The 14,578-nt window shown below is 39.4% G+C and overlaps 1 protein-coding gene across 1 annotated transcript in view; it reads right to left on the reverse strand.

Annotated features, from left to right (window-relative positions):
* Ell2 (elongation factor for RNA polymerase II 2) overlaps nucleotides 1–14,578 on the reverse strand; it is a 72,969-nt gene that overhangs the window by 57,888 nt on the left and 503 nt on the right. The gene's annotated exons all lie outside the window — the stretch shown is intronic.

Here is a 14,578-nt window from a genome sequence, read left to right on the forward strand (position 1 = left end):
AACAGCATTTGAGCAACAAGTAAGATAGTGATCTGGTGTCTACATCCAGCTAAGAAACATTGGGACAAATTAGAAACAGGAAAACTGACAAATGTTTCAAAAACACTGAAGGTGAAGCTTTCTAGTCAAAAGCTTCTGCTAAAATCTTAGTAGTTTCACTGATTTTATTTCTTAAACTAACCTTCTTTGCCTTGTAAAGACAGAAAATTTTAAGTACAGAATATAAATACAGACTCCAGGGCTGGAGAGATGACTGACTCACTGGTTAAGAGCACTTGCTTGGAGAAAACACAGGTTCAATTCCTAGCACCCACATGATGGCTCATAATTGTCTATAACTCCAGTTCCAGGAAATCCAAAGTCCTCTTTGGCCCTCTTTGGTTTCTGCATGCATGTGGTACACATAAACTCATGCCAACTCACACACATATGCATAAGAATGCTTTTTAATATATATATATATATATATATATATATATATGTATATGGGACATCCTTAGCTATGTTAGTACTACCATGGTAGTACTGCACATGGTAGCTCATGCCTGCAGTGCCATCACTTGAGAGGCTGAGGCAGGAGGATCACAAGTTCAAGGAAAGCCTGGGCTTCATAGTGACCACCAGGACAGTCTAGGGTACATAATTAGACCTGTCTCAATACCAAAAACTATCAAAATCTCATATGATTTCATTATAAATTATGAGTTTAATTCACTTCAATGAAAGAGAAATGCATCTGAGTTTACAGTTTTAAATGTTCCTGTAGATTTTTATAGATTGTTTATGAAACCCAAATTTTCAAATGTTTAGTTACTAATGAGGTATTTAAACCATGAAATAGAAACCTTCAGTTAACTGTATTATGCCATACTTCGGTTATTTCCCACTGTTCCTCTCAATACGACTAAACTGAACATGAAGATCTTCAGGAGCTTCAGGAGTCATTTATTTTGATCCATTCCCTTGCCTGATTCAAACTGTCTGGATTCATGTATGAATTACTGTTGTTTCAGTACACTTGTTCAATTTCTATAGCATCTGAGTTTTAAAAAGGGAAGTTCGATGGCTAGGAAGCTAGAAATGAAATGTAGGTAACTACACTACACTGGTGGGTATCTACCGAGAAAGACATAGTGGTGTAAGAACCAGAGAGGGGACAATAGGAAAGCTTGGATGAGAGACAGCATTTAGAGCCACTTCCTGCATTACAGGGACTCAGTGGGCACTTGTTCAATGAGTGAGAGGCAGCTAAAGGGAAGGGCAGCTGGAATTCATTGTAACCAATTAGTCTGGAACTCCCTATGCAGAACAAGCTGGCCTCAAACTCACAAAGATCTGTCTGCCTCTGCCTCCCAAGTGCTTGGATTAAAGGCATGCACCCCCATGCCTAGCTACACTCTAGCTTCTTAAACTGTGGGTCACAATCTCTTATATGAGGTTGCAAAATTGAATGGGGAGGTGTATATGCAAAAACATTGGCAATAGTAAAAGGTTTCTGAATGTGCAATTACTAAAAATTAACTGAAAATTGAACTCATATGTGTTGCATCACATGTCTGCATTGTAGCTTTGGTTCTGAACATATGATATGTGCATTTGAATGTGCACACTATCACTTCATGCATCAGTGAGCACTACCTGAAATAGCTCATATTTGAACTACTGTTTTTCTGTTTGCTTTTTACTATCTGTTCTACCTGCAGTACAATTTTTTTTTTTTTTTCTGCTCTTATAGAAAGATAAAATACTTAGCTACAGAAAACAAGACTTCTGGCTTGGGATTAGGATGTGATTCCCAACAATTTCCAAGATGGCCCTAAACATACTTCTACCATTTTTGTGCCACATATTTATATGAAGCCATGTTCTCAGTATTGATGATTATTAAAGATTCATTCAAGATTTAATTCTTTGTTTAAGAATAACAGCTCATCAATTCATCTCATTTATATGCAAGTATACTTTCACTTTAATAAATGGCAAAATTGTACATATATGAAAGAATTCTTAAAACTGTAAATTTATTAATAATTTATCATCAGATGATTTATATACATTTTCACATACCTGTATACTAGGATCACATACACATTTTTTTGACTAAAAGGTATCATTAGTGGAAAAAGTTTAGGAAGCTCTGGTGTAGATAATACTAAAAAATTCCTAAGTTTGGTTACACTCCATTTTCAAGCTAATGCTACAACAAAAATTGCTCTACGACCAAAGAGAGCTATGGCCACTTTTTTCCAGGTACTATTCCTCAAAAATACATCAGGGACATAAAAGAACTACATAATACTTAGTAATTCTACTACATAACATTAATTTTACTATGTAATACTGATTCCTGTCATGATTCCTTCAAGTGGGAGAGAAGACACAAAGCTCAGGTTTATTTGGAGCTAAATAAAAGTTACTTACCTATAAAGTGTAGTTTATAACTATCTCTTGACTATTTACATAAGTGCTTATCCAGGTTAAAAAATTAGACAAAATTTTCACCTTATCAATATCATCAGTTTTGTGAATATACAGATATAAGAAATCACAGTCTGGTCCTGGAAAAAAATGATTTCCTCTAAAAACCATACAGATCTTTCTAACCTTATTCCCTAGATCAGCAATGTGCTTGCAGTATTTTTTAGCTTTCATTCTGAGAATGACTATTACGGAATTCTGAATTAACTCAAAGCTTATGTAAATTACTTGTGAATACTTGAGTTATTGAAAATGAATCAATGATCATTTATTAAATACTTGGTATCTACCTGACTACTTCAACTACATTATGTGTCATGTGAAAGATATTACATAAAAATTCCAAGTCAAGTGTAATTTTGTAACTTTGCTACAATAAAAGAAAAATCTTTCTATAAATAATGGCTCTGGTGTCAGCTTTAAGCAGATTGTTTTAAGATACAATTGTAAGGCATGGTGGCATATGGGAGGCTGAGGCACTGTGGAGGCTAAGATATGAGGATCATGAATTCCAGGTTAGCCTGAGCTACTTACTGAGAACCTGTCTCACCCCACCTCCCTGGGGGAGGGGGGGGAGAAAGAATTGTAACTAATCAGTTACCACTGAATGATAATGACTGCTTAAAAATGTAAAAATGGGCCAGGCACTCTATTTTTATTACAACCTCTGAGAAACACTCTTGTAGGGTACTGGTACTATTATATATTACTATTCTTATGTCTCAGACAAGTCCTGTGAATTCCCTACAGCTATACAACCAATGAGTGACCTGGGACTCAAACACAGTAGCCCTTGAAGAACTGCATGTTCTTATCCATTGCTCTCCAACTTTAAGATCTGTGTTCTTACCCATCACTTTATATAGCTAGTCATTTCCTGACACTGTCCAACACTAGGAAATTAAAATTTGAAAAACGTGGAAGTCAGAGTATTTAGAACTGATAGCAAGCACATTTTTTGGGTTTCTTCTCTTGTTTAAGGAGACTATCGGCAACTAAGAAACCCCTTTTCACTGTGCAGGTAAACAGTAAAACGAAAATGATTTTTCTTGAGCTATACCTTGTATAAAACAGTTATCTTCCTTTTCCAAAAAAGGCATTATGTTATTTAAGGACTTGTAGCTAGACATTTTCTTTATTTAAAGAGAGTCATTTTATTCCTTGTTCTTTATAACATTGCCCAATAAGGAATCCAAAGACTATCTAGTGATTACTCTAACTACATAATAAAAAGTGTCTGGGCAAAGAGAATGGAGGAAGCAGGAAGGCTGGAGCTAAAGCAGAAAGTAGCAGAAGAAATCAGACAGATGATCCTGAAAAAAATCAAATATACTCAGCTCTTGTCCAAGGCCCTCACATACTTAGAATGATACATGGTACGGAATTTAGAGACAATGCAAAACTGTTTTATTATGCTATATCTTCTTTGCCTTAAATCCTTTAGAATGCATCAGAAAGTGTCACTAAGCTTCACAAAATCAGCTAGTATTTTGCCTAGTGAGAGTCATTCCAACCTCAGATGTAGGAGAAACTCCTTTTTTACAGATTTGGGAGAACCAGATTAAACAGCACTTACAATAACAATTTCTTTCTAGCCATTACAACCAGAAAAGAATGAAATACAAAAACAATTACCAAAGAAGAGGACAAAAACTAATCACTTTTAACACAATCCTTGTTTAACACAACTCTTTCAGATAACTTTTGAAAAACTATTTAATGCCAACCAAATGAAAAACTATATTGTTGTCTTAAATCAGGATTTCAAACAGCTCATAAATGAACACGGAAGGCAAAAGTCTGAGCTGAAAAACCAGACAAAGTTAATTACTGTGACCCAGCCATTACACTAATACTTGAAGCATAATATCTCATCATTTTCCCCCAAGAACCTAATGTGAGCTTTGTAATGTATAAGCTTACATGTCAAATCTGACTTGTAAAGGCAAATAAAACTTTGTCCAAGGAGTCATGATTTCTGGAGAAGTATAAACAGAAGCAGTAAAACAGGTTAAAAGATGAAGAATATATATAACTGGAAAAGTATGTGACCATGTTCAGTTTTGGAAAAGACAATTCTGGGGCCAGATACAACAGACTATGGGGAGGAGAGTGGAAACCCATGTACATGATCGTGAAGAGAAATGATGGTGATTGGGCTGCAGTGGTTGTAATGGCTGGGGTCAGATTCTAGCTATTTTAAGACTGACAGGACTTGATCATATGTATCAAGAAAAGTTACAAATCAGTTCTTAGACAACTAGAGATTGCTGTTATATCCTGAAATGGGGCCAGTTTAAGAAGAGGATGAGAAAGGGAAATGGGGGTGTTGTGAAAACCATTAAAATTAATTATACAAATGTATGAAATTGTCAAACAATAGAAGAAAAGAGTTATGTCTGGTTACAACTTTGAGATGCCTATTAAACTTTGGTGAAGAGATGTTAAGTTGAAAATAAGTACCTAGCATTAAAAAGGTTGTTTTTTTATTTTATTTTATTAGTACTGAGATAAGGCACTTGCTATGCAGAGAAAGATGAACTCAAACTAGTGTTGATCCTCCTGCCTCAGTTCCTGTGTGAGATGGGATTACAGGCATGAGCCACTATATTTGTCTTCAAAAGGTTTGATCTGGAGATAAATATCTGCAATTCATTACTACATAGGTGATATTTAAATCCAGAGAACTAGATGAACTCAAGGGAGCTGGAATCTTCAACAGGAGACATCCTAGTAGAGAACAGTCAGCAGAGAAAAAGGAAAAAGAGGAAGAAAATTGCCAGAATGCTTCTATCAGAAAGACCAGGTCAGCAGGATGGATGGAATGTCCATCTTTCCAGACTATCACTGATTGTGGGAAGATAGGGGCTGAGATGTTTGGTAATAGAACACCTGGTCAGGTACAATTTCAGGGGTGTGGTGAAGACAGTGCTCAGTAGATGACAAGGGAAGAAGAAATGACTTATTTTTAAACATAACCTTTCTCCTTTTGGTGCGCCCCTTCAACACAGACACCTGTGTGTGTGTGTGTGTGTGTGTGTGTGTGTGTGTGTGTGTGTGTTTATTTCTACTAAATGACAAGTACCATTGGCAGGGACCATCTTTGACTGACTCAGCTTTATCTTCAATGCTTCATTCTATGCCTGGCATAGGTCAGAAGACGAACAAAAATATTTGCTGGATGGAAAAAAAACTGGTAATTCTAACTGTGGTTTCTATCTCTTAATCTTTTATTACAGAAAAAAAAATTAAAATATCCAACTGAGGTTTTACTACATGGATACTGTTCTGGTCCTTTGAGGCAGCATGGTTTCTAATAATGAAGTCACAAGCAATGATACTAACTAAATGTTACCTTAAAATATACTAATACAGGCTGGCAAGATGACTCATTGGGTAAAGGTGCCTGCTGCCAAGCCTGACAACCTAGGATCTATTCCCAGGACCCACATGGTGGAAGGAGAGAACCAACTCCTACAAGTTGCCCTCTGACCTCCACATGTGTGTATGACAGGCACACATATACCTATATACAAAAAAATAAATCAATGAATATAATAAAAAATTAAAAATATGCTAACACTTAGGTTCCCAGATAGGCATATTTACAAGAAAAAGTTCAAGCCTGGTTTTACCCTTGAATAAGCTCACTGTTGAATGACAGTCCTTAATCCTATTAATTATGAACAAAATATCAAATTAGTTCATTTCAGTGTCCATATTTAGCTTTCAAAGAAAAGCAGTCAAGGAATCAATACATATACATACACAAAGTATGTGTGTTGGGGGGATAATAAGTGTTTTGATGGGGGGTATACAGATGGCACAGCAAGTGGCTTAAGTTCTATTCCCAGAGCCCAAACCAAAACAACACACTCAAACAGAAAGGAAGGTGACATGCCAGTGCTGACATGGTCAAGGCCTTCAGGAATCAGGATATCTCAGAATGATACCTGAAATGCGAAGCCAGGCTGTTATATGAAGTTACTTACGGTTCAGTATTCACTAGTGACAGAAACCACACAAATTTTTAATTTCATGCTAAAAATCAGATTATATTTTCATATTATCTATGTTCTATGATGGCCTTAAGTGCAATTTATAGAGGTTATTCAGTAAAAGTCTATAAAATGCAAAGTAAAAAAAAAAAAGCCTGCTCAAACCATTTTTTTTCTTAATTTCAATTTCCCTCCAAACATCAACAATAGCCACAATTTCCATTATATAGAGGAATTGGTATGACATATTAAATAATATATCTGTTCAATCTACCTCAGACTCTATATAAAACATGGAATCAACCTAAGTCTCTTGGTTACTAAACAAAACAGCTAATCAATGGTACTCGGCCTTTATCTCTCCTACCTCCATCTTACTCCTTACCTTTATCTCATGCTCCCAGTTGTTTCTGACTTCCCCTGTTTTAAAACTAAGGGAACTCTGACTAGTATCAATGAAAGGAGATCTCAATTCGATCCTCCTTTAAAATCTTGTGAAAGCGGGATGTGGTGGTGCACATCTTTAATTCCAGCACTCAGGAGGCAGAGTGATCTAGTGTAGACTCCAACCATCTCTCTGTCACCCTGCACACCAAGTCCAGAATAATTTTAAAGCACGGCTCAAGTCACCTTAAATTTCTACTCAGTATCACCACAGTAATGACAGAATAAAGTCCAAAGTACTTAGTAAGGTAATCAACCTGCTCCAACCTGCTTATGCTCTTAAATCCAACTTTTTTTTTTTTTTTTCTCCTGCACTTCAGGTTAAGAGGAACAGGTTCTTTCCGGCAGTTCTCAGAACCAGTCCTAGCTTTTCTACCATTGTTCTGTACCTATGACACTCCCTCTGCTGGCCCTGTGGTTCCCCAATCAGTTTCTATTTGCTAAAAATCTTAATACTAAAGTTCTTTGAGGCCCAAAGGCTCTTTTCTAAACTATTAACATAAAAGAGTCCAGGAAGAAAAGAAGTTCAAGCCATTTGTCTAACAAAGTAGTTACCACCAAACTGGTAGATAAATGGCCTGAATAGAGAGGTCAATTCAAGGTACAAATATGACTCAAGAAATAGCTTGAAGCTTAGTAATATTCTCTCTTCTTATAGCTTATGTTAAATTGCCAACCATGGGTAATAATACTAGATAGGTTTGGTCACTAATGGCAAAATATTAGAAGAAACTTTTATTTTTAAGTTTTTTTTTTTTTGGAGATAGGATCTTACTATGTATTACTGGCTGGCCTAGAGCTCACTATGTAGACCAGGTCTTGAATTCGGAGATCCCACCTGTTTCTGCTTCCTGAGCACTGGGATTGAAGGTGTGTACCACAGTGCTTAGCTAATAGAAACTTTTTAACCAGTTCTTTCTAAATGTTTAAAACTTCTCACAAGAATCCCAATACTACAGCAGAAATTAGAGCTAGGTAGAAATTTAGGAAAAAATTTAGAAGAAAGAAGAAAAAAAGGCAATAAAATGAGAAAGACATTAACAAAGACAGAAAGAGCTACTCTGTCTGGAAAACCGGGCCTGAATTATGTCAAACTTTTAACTTTAATTTGGCTGTGGAGACACGGCCATTAATTTATTGCATTCTCTTCCAGACTGGCTTTTCTAGATTTTTGCTTAGGTCATAGGAAATGTTCTATAGAGTTGTGTGGTATGTAGGAGGTCAGATGTAGGGTTATGTTACATGCTTTTTTCTTTACTGTAAATGCAGAAATGCCCATTAAATATTTTAGGCATATCTTCTCAAACATTACACATACATTTGGCCCAAAGTGGATGGGCTACAGTGTCAGCTCCTGAGCCTCTTTGTGGCAAAGAACAGGGTCACTGCACATTGTTTAAAATGACCTGCATTGCCTCAGTTTAAAATCTCATTTTCCCTTTCTGCTGGCTCTATCACAGGTTACTCAACAAGCTCGACAAGTACTTCTGTAATGTTCACAAGTGCAAATGGAGCAAAGGGAAGGCTGGATCTGTGGCCGCCCTCGGTAAGCTTCCCTGGAAATCATTCCAAGAATCCTATACTCCTTTCCTTCTAAATTCTTTTCTTGAACATGTTCCAATCCTTCACATATGTTCTTCCTTTCTCCTCCCAATTCTGGTGCCAAGGTTCCCTGTCTATCTTTTTAGGCAATCTGGCTACAACTTCTCTCAGGGAGGAGCACTCTCCTTTGCATTGAGCAACTAACTGAGCATTTGAATAAACTTTTCAAACAGTATAGAATGGGGCATGAAGTTGTCTCTTCTTGATTAAAAAAAAAGCTTGTGAGGATCAAGTGGTGATTGAAGATGAATCTAAGCTAAAAGTCAGTAAAGCTAGCATATTTAAATTAAACCCAGCTACACTTTTGAAATGGAATAAGTGGAATATGTCAAAATATACGTCACGGCTTTACTTAGTGAACACATCCGACAATGCAACCCTGCTGTGCTAGCAAGCCAAGGCACTGAAGTGGTAGCTGAAGGGTGTAATCCTCCATATTGATAAAGTAGACTTCTAAAATCTAATAAACCGAAGTATTTGGGGGGCAAGAAGAAAGAAGCATGGATAATTATTTTCTGTGTCATAAGCCATAATAAATCAAATGTTGAAAAATGCACCTGGAAGAAAGGAAAGCTAAGGTGTGGAAATTATGTACCCTGTGACCTGTGGTAGCAAGACTAAAGAAGAAGAAGAAAAAGTGACACAGCACCAGGAACTACTAAGGGCAGTAACAGTAAAGCTAAATTAAGATGGTTTGCTTTAACTGGAAATAAAGTAATTTTTTAAATTAAAATAATAAAAGTATATTTGTACAAATTTTTAAAACTAGCATTTTCCTAAATGACACAAATCAAGGCAGTAAATAAATAATAAAACATTTCAAGCCAATACAGCTGATGGGACAATTAACTGAATCCTACACAAAGGCAGCTACTATCTGATCTTCAGGGATGGAGAATGAATAGCCCCGTTCTCAAACACAACCATGCAAGACTTTTTGTTATACTTGGGCAAGCATAATAATATTTAAGCCAATTACCTTTGAAACTCTAAGCAAATATTTTTTAAATACAAGGCTGAGGTAAGATGATTGATTACAAGTTCAAGACTTGCTTGGGCTACAGAGGAAGTTCACCACCAATCCCTAGTAACTTAGTAAGATCCTGCTTCAAAACAAAACAAAACAAAAAATCAGTTAAAAGGGGAGTGGGAGTGGGGACTTGAATGTAGCTCACTGAGAGTAGAGTACTTGCCTAGCATACAGGTAGCACAGGGTTTGAGACCCAGCATTACCTAAAACTGGGTGTAGTGGTACATAGCCTGCAATCCTAGCACTTGGGAGGTGGAATCAAGAAGACCAGAAGTTCAAGGCCATCCTCATCTATACAGCAGGTTCTGGGCCAGCCTGGATGGAATACATGAGGTTCTGTCTCCAAAACGTGCTGGGGCTATAGTTCAGAGGCAGAGAGAGTGCTTGCCTAGCTTATGTCAGGCCTTACATTTGATCCCCATTATCTAAAAAGAAAGGGGGTTGGGGCAGGGGAGGCAAATTGGCAGGCTCAGCAGTAACAAAATCTAAAAATCTATTTTGAGATTTTTATTATATAAACATATTATAAAATGTCAAAAGGAAGCAAGTTAGTAAGTTATATTATTAGAGAAATCAGCAAAATATATTTTAATTTTAAATGGAGTTGGACATTGGGAGAAATATGAAATTATAGTAACATATGCTCCTTTAACATATGTCTAATTCACAATGACTATACAGCTGTAATTTGTGATTTTATTTAGTTGTTTGTCCTTTTATTTAAAGTTATCTACCTGCATTTCAACAAAGCTTGATATTCTACACATCTGTATTAGAATATGTGAAATTTTTTGTAAATCATGAAAACTTTCCTGTTAATATTTTTTTTTCTTTTTTTTAGGAGATGGTGAGTTTTATTGTGTCTTGTCTGGATAGAGGTTTGATTTGCTCTTTCCTGTTAATATTTTATAACCATTTTGAAACTGTTTCTGTGTACAAAATGAGTGGAAACCAACTTTTAAGAGGTATTTACTCCAACTATGACTCTCAGTGTTCCCCTACCCATTTACAAATGTTCCCAAGGTTTCCTCTCTGAAAACAGAAAGCTTGAATAATGAAGGCAAATCAAGTTATTATGATAAATAAACAACGAGGAATTGTGATTTGAGAAAACCAAGATCATAGTATTTTCTTCAGATTCTGTTTCTATGAACCCTGTGAGCTTGGTACATTTGTTTGATTACATCTACAGACTTATTGGGGCTGGAGAAATGGCTCAGTCAGTGGTTAAGAGCACTGAATGCTCTTGCAGAGGTCCCAGGTTTGAGTCCCAGCACCCACATGGAGGCTAACAACCATCTGTAACTCCAGTTCCAGGCGATTCAACACTTTCTTCTGACCTCTGTAGGCACTGCAGGACAGGGGTGCACCTTCCTACATGCAAGCAATACACTCATACACATAAAAAAAAAAAAAAGAATTGTATAATTTGTAGAAATGATAGCTTCCTAAAATCCCTAAACTCAAAAATAATATGGACAAAGAATTCTCTGATGCTTAATTTAGCAAATAAACCTGTTGAAACTTTTGACTCTTAGAAAGTCATTAGAAGAGGAATAATTATTAATTTGCATTAAGCTACTTGGTAGCCATTTGTTACCAAGCACCCTCCTATATTAGCACAGGAACTGCAGGGGCAGTTTTATGTGAGGACTAAAAATCACTTTTTTTATTGAGAGAGAGAGAGAGAGAGAGAGAGAGAGAGAGAGAGAGAGAGAGAGAGAGAGAGAACAAGATTAACCACCCCCAAACTTTCCCCTTTATTATCCAACAAGCCAACATCATCTCAAAGAACAGTTCCAATTTAAAGTCATAAGCTCCACTTCTGAAGAAAAGTGAAAAAGTCCAAATAAATATCTTTCCCGTAAAGGACAGATGCCCACTGTTAGCAACTGTTACTGTGCCTGTGCATTGGGGATCACTGGTATGGCTGGGCCAGGAGGAGAGGCACTCAAGCATGCCTGTGGGAGTCATAATATACGCCGAGTATCCTGCAGTAAGCAGAGACAGTGCAAACATTACCCAAAAACCTTCACTACTTCCCACTTGTCCTCCAGCTACACTTGACATTTTCACTCCAATTTCTACTTGCTTTTCCAAACCTTTTAACAAGTGTTTCTTTTTTTTTTCCTTTTCTTTTCTAATTTTGGGGGCAGGGGTGTCTTTTTGAGACAGGGTCTCCCTGTAGCCTCAGCTGGCCTGGAACTCACTATGTAGACCAGGCTGGCCTCAAACTCACAGAGATCTGCCTGTCTCTGCATCCCAAATGCTATGATTAAAGGTGTGTGCCACCACACCTCACTATAAGTGTTTCTTTAAAAAAAAAAAAAAAAAAGTAACCTTATATCATGTGTGAAATTCTTAATAAAGTTTTTTTTAAAAGTTAAATAAAAAAAGTATAGCTAAAGTGTGATTGTTGTTATAAGTTGTCATTGTTGGACATTCTTAAATAAAACTGATTTAAATTTAAAAAAAAAAGTGACAGAGTAGAGGACAGGAGCTGGTTAAGTCAGAAACAAGGCAGCATGCAACAGAAAAGTCCAAGTCAGCTTTTTCACCCCCTCCCACTGCGAGCATGCACGGCTTCTTCCACCAGTTTTTTAGAAAGGGAATTAATTCTAAGGCTAATGTAATCTACCAGGTTTCCTGCTTAGAAAAGTGAGACACTCAGAGAGTCTTCTCCCTTTCCTTTGGTGCTCTTATGGACTGATCTGATTAATGTACATGGCCAGAAACAGGAAAAGAGAATAATGATATTAATGATATTAATAGGCAATAAGAAAAGTTAAGAGCAAACAAACCCACCGATTTCATTTTAGTACCTTAATTAAAACAATCAACATTAAAATAAAAATAAAAACTAAGTAGTGGACTGAGAGAGTCTCCTGGAAAATACTGACAGATAAAGCGAGGTGAGAACATTAGGGTATATACCAGGCAGAAATGAAGGCCACACAAAGGTAAGAAAACACACTGAACTCCTTTCTGGGCCCCAGGGAGATCAGTGGGTACTGGGCTCCTCTGTCACTTCACTTATCCTGGGCACTAACTTCTCTTTTCCCCAAGTGGGCCTCTTCAGGCCACCAGTTCCCTGAAAAGTGTGTGGTGCAATCTCATTGTTTAACTGTATGGTTTGTTTGTTTCCCAAAGTGGCTGGCTGACCTACTGTCCCCAGAGATGCCTTCCCCCACCCCACATATGCCAGTCTTCTCTGTCCTCAGGTCTGTAAGGGTTGGGCTTCTGCTCAGCCTTTCTCCTGGCCTGTGTATTTTCCTCTTTCCATACCCTGGGCTGCCTTCTTCTCACCTTCATTCCTTCCCCTGCCCTTCCCTTCCCACGCCCTTCCCTTGGAACCAGCAAGCTTATCTCTTCATCTTGCAGGGCTGAGTTTCTCTCCACTGTCAGCCTTGGTCCTTCTGCCTGCCTGAGTGTCTGGCTTCCCTCATATGGGCCTCCCACTCCATGCTGGTTGCTGGCCTCTTTCGTGCAGGTGCGCCTGTCTGGAGAGTAGCTACAGGCGCACTCAGTTTTATTTCTTCTATTTTTCTGTCCTTATTGTTGGCTGCATACTCATCTCCCAGCCATATTTGAGGTATTCTCCCTGGGTGTAGGAAGGTATGTTTCTCCCTGTACTTGCACCCCTCCCTGCTGCCCTCCCCTAAATCCCCCACAAAACCTGTGACTGTTTTTCACCATATGCTTCTGTGGTGCACAACACATGTGTCCGTCCAATTCTCTGGGTGACATCCTGAGTATGTTCTGAATCTTTCCTTCTCTGTTTATAAATACCCTATCATGTGAATTCATACACTTCCCAGGATGCGCACAACTGTTGGTGCCACCCCTGTGTGCATGTGTGTGTGTGTGGTGGAAGCCACTCTGCTGGCTCAGGTTCAGCCTCTCCTGTGGTTCTGCCTAGAACTGTTTTCTCTGTATGCATTTAAAGTGCCTGGCACTAGTGGGAGCTCAACAGATGTTAATTCTTTTCTCCACTTTTATCTGAATAAGAGTGTGAGCCTGTCTCGGGTACCCCTCTGCTGCTCGGTGCCCATTTTATGAGATCAGTTGGAATATGTTCCTTAGTATGGGCTTTGTCAGAATGCCCTGTGGAGTGTTAGCTCGTCCTCACTCCGTCTCTCCTCTCGGAGTAAAATGTCACTGGCTTCCCATATGGAATGTGTCCACTTCTGTCTCCTTTCTTCCACATCGCTACTGCATGCTCATAACCGGCTTCCTTGTGGCCTCTCTTTCAGCATGAAAGTGATCCTGGATTTGGACTCAATTGCGGTGTGTGTGCCTCTGAGCCTCACCGAGTACTGGAGCGAGCGCGCTCTCTCTGGGCCGAGACCAGGGCGAGTCGGGCAGGTTTCTCTCTGGCTCTCGGGAAGGCAGGCAGGAGTGCCTGCCCAGGATGAGGTGTCTCCCCTAACCTTGTAGCTCGCTCCTCTCTTTAAACGGCCAGTCAGTCCCAGAAGTCGCGCGCCTTTTGGCTTCCCTGAGCTTCTGAGAATTCCTCTCCCCAGAATCCGATGACTTATTCCCGGCTCTAGGTGTGCGTGAGTCCTCGGGTGTGTCCCCGGGATGCAGGATTGGTTTGCGGCCGCGCGGGACGCCGTGAGTCTCCAGAGCCGGTGTTCCCGAGTCCGCGAGAGGACAAGGTGTGTCCCCGAGATGACTACGGGGCGCCCGTGTCCGGCCTCTGCGGGCACAGGGTGTACACTCCCGCCCACACGCGGGATGCCGGTGTCCCCAGGTCCCGGGGAGTCCAAGTTGTGTCCTCCCCGCCACGGAGCACCGAGCGCCGCTGCCCGGCTCTGCGGGTCCGCAGCCCCTCTGCGTTTCCCCGAAAACCGCTGGGGCCGCCCGGCGCCCGCCGCTTTACTGGTAGTTGCGCGCGCCCGGGGTCACGGGCGGGACTGCTACCTCACCTCTGCGCCGGGACCCCAGTCCCTTCTCCTGACCAAGCACGCCAGGAACCCTGCGGGCGCCGTCGGAAAGTCCCGCATCGGCGGCGCAGCCCAGGCTC

The sequence above is a fragment of the Nannospalax galili genome, unplaced genomic scaffold (genome assembly GCF_000622305.1).
Source record: "Nannospalax galili isolate Female #2095 unplaced genomic scaffold, S.galili_v1.0 scaffold393, whole genome shotgun sequence".
Classification (NCBI taxonomy): domain Eukaryota; kingdom Metazoa; phylum Chordata; class Mammalia; order Rodentia; family Spalacidae; genus Nannospalax; species Nannospalax galili.